Raw genomic sequence first — 2,546 nt, forward strand, 5'->3', positions numbered from 1 at the left:
TCTGTCTTTCTTTCTCTTTCTCTGTTGTTCTCTGTCTTTCTTTCTCTTTCTCTGTTGCTCTCTGTCTCTCTCTTTCTCTTTCTAACTCTCTCTCTCTCTGCTGCTCTCGCTCTCTCTCTCTCTCTGTTTCTCTCTCTCTCTCTCTGTTTTTCTCTCTCTCTCTCTCTGTTTCTCTCTCTCTCTCTCTCTGTTGCTCTGTCTCTTTCTAACTCACTCTCTCTCTGCTGCTCTCTCTCTCTTTCTCTGTTGCTGTCTCTCTCTCTCTCTTTCTCTTCTCTCTCTCTCTCTCTGCTGCTTTCTCTCTCTCTCTCTCTGCTGTTTTTTTTCTCTCTCTCTCTGCTGCTTTCTCTCTCTCTTTCTCTTTCTCTGTTGCTCTCTCTGCTGCTCTCTGTCTTTCTCTTCTCTCTCTCTCTGAATGAAGTAGCTGTGGCTAAGTGACCTGGTGACGCTTGAAAGAGGTCATACCGACAGAAGCATTATCTATCCATCGATCAACTGCATGTGAAGTTAATTTATAATGTAATGAGGAACTGCCGCATTACGAAATATCTTAAGAATATCAACCTATTTTTGTTTATTGAGAGCATGTGTAAATGAAATATATTAATGTCGAAATATTTTTTCCCCTACAGGTGTGGCATGCATGCCCAGAGACAGACTGAGCTGGAGTCCTGCAACCTCACGATAGCGGCTGGACTTTGCAGAACGTGAACTCTGCATCATTGAACGTCTAAAACTTAATGTTACTTGGAACTGACTGAAAAGGAGAAAGGAGTGAATAAGAAAAGAAGTGAAGTGAACATAGTGACATGACATTGAAGTGTGTGAACGGAAGGAATTTCTTTTATTTTCTATGTTTTATTTACAATTCTTGCAAGTATCGAAAATACATGGTTAAAGGTTTGTACTTTTTCTCTGAACCCTAATCTCCCCAACCATACATATTTATTTATAATTCTGTGCAATTCTGATAAAGGTCAAAATCCAAGGATATCTGCTAAAATAAGATCTTAATCTAGAATATCCTTACATACTATCTCCACTCTGTACTCTCTCCAATCTCCACAGTCTCACCACACTTTCTACATTCTCCACCTTATGCCCACACTTCATTTTATCTCTCCATTCTCCACTCTCTTTCTCTTCTATCTCTCCTCTCTCTCTCTCCAATTTCCAAACTCCATTCTTCCTAGCTTCAGGCTTCATTCTCCACTCTCTCACTTCAACCACTCTCTCTTCACTTTCCATTCTATACTCTCTGCACTCTCCTCTTTCTCTCCATTCTCAACTCTCTCCCCTCTCTCTACTTTACAGTATCTTTCCATTCCCCATTCTCAAACCTTCCTCAAATATCTCCGCTATCTCTCCACTGACTCTGCACTCTTACTCTATTCTATATTCTTTCTCCTTTCTCAACACTTTACTCTCAACTTCCACTCTCTACTTTTTGCTCTCTCTCAACACTCAACTAACTCACTCACTCTCTCTCTCTCCCCCTCCCCCTCCCCCTCTCTCTCTCCCTCCCCCTCTCTCTCCCCCTCCCCCTCTCTCTCCCCCTCCCCCTCTCTCTCCCCCTCCCCCTCTCTCCCCCTCCCCTTTTACATCGTGTAATTGTCAAGTAAATGTAAATATCAGTTAGGTGCTCACCCAGACTCCAGTGTACATGAAAATATGAGAATAAAGTTGGACCATGTGACAACACCAAGCTCAGGCCTGCCAGCTTTTCCGTAGCAGCATTTCTGTCGTTCTCTAAGCATCAGATGATAAATAAAACGGATATAAATGATAATATTAAAACATGCAGTCATAAGCGGATGACTAATAGATTACAGTTACAGTGCGTAGAATCAAAGCCTGGAGATTATAAGATTTCCTGCGTTACTTTCTGGTTTATTGCACTGCATAAAACAAAATACAATAAATGCATTACCAAGACAGTAATGTAACATTTTGTTTTAAGGGTCATTGTTAACCCCAACATAAATCTTTGTTATTACTCTACTCTAGTAAGTTAATCCCCCCCCAATCCCTTGCCCGTTGTTGTCGTGGGGGGGCTTAGGAGACGAAGACTGAGACCCAATACAGGGATCTCCCCTGCCTAGGGCCTCAGCCCTCGACTCAACTAATTTTGCATGGTCTTTTTTTTTCTCCAGCCTTTGTTTCCGTCTCTTCTCCATCCCCTTCTGCTATCTACTTCCTAAGGTGTGAGAGCCGTACTGAGAGGATGAAAGGCTGACCTAGTGCCAGTCCTGAACGGCCTGCGGGAACTATGGGCATGGTACTCCTGACTAATCTAGCCCTTACCTTCAGTAGCGAAAGGAGGTGGACCGAATAGGCCTATTTACATAATCCAGGTTCCCCATGACTAGTAATGAGAATGTAATCCCTTTATTAGAGGCTATGAGGCTAGCCCCTTTATCAAATAGCCCCAACCCAGGCTCTCCTTTGACCACGGCTCCGAACACTGAAACTACTGCCCACTCCTCAATGCCTACTAGTGCATTACCCACCCAAGCAGAGAATCAATCTCCAGAAGACATTCCTAC

The 2,546-nt window shown here is 43.1% G+C and overlaps 1 long non-coding RNA gene across 1 annotated transcript in view; it reads left to right on the forward strand.

Annotated features, from left to right (window-relative positions):
• The window catches only part of LOC113822846 (uncharacterized), a 20,690-nt gene extending 19,787 nt beyond the window's left edge, over positions 1–903 (forward strand). Inside the window, exon 2 of the long non-coding RNA XR_011399925.1 lies at positions 633–903. This is a non-coding gene — a long non-coding RNA (uncharacterized lncRNA). The remainder of the gene's footprint in view (positions 1–632) is intronic.
• The last annotated feature ends 1,643 nt before the right edge of the window (positions 904–2,546 follow it).

The sequence above is a fragment of the Penaeus vannamei genome, chromosome 33, assembly GCF_042767895.1.
Source record: "Penaeus vannamei isolate JL-2024 chromosome 33, ASM4276789v1, whole genome shotgun sequence".
In the NCBI taxonomy this organism is placed as follows: Eukaryota; Metazoa; Arthropoda; class Malacostraca; order Decapoda; family Penaeidae; genus Penaeus; species Penaeus vannamei.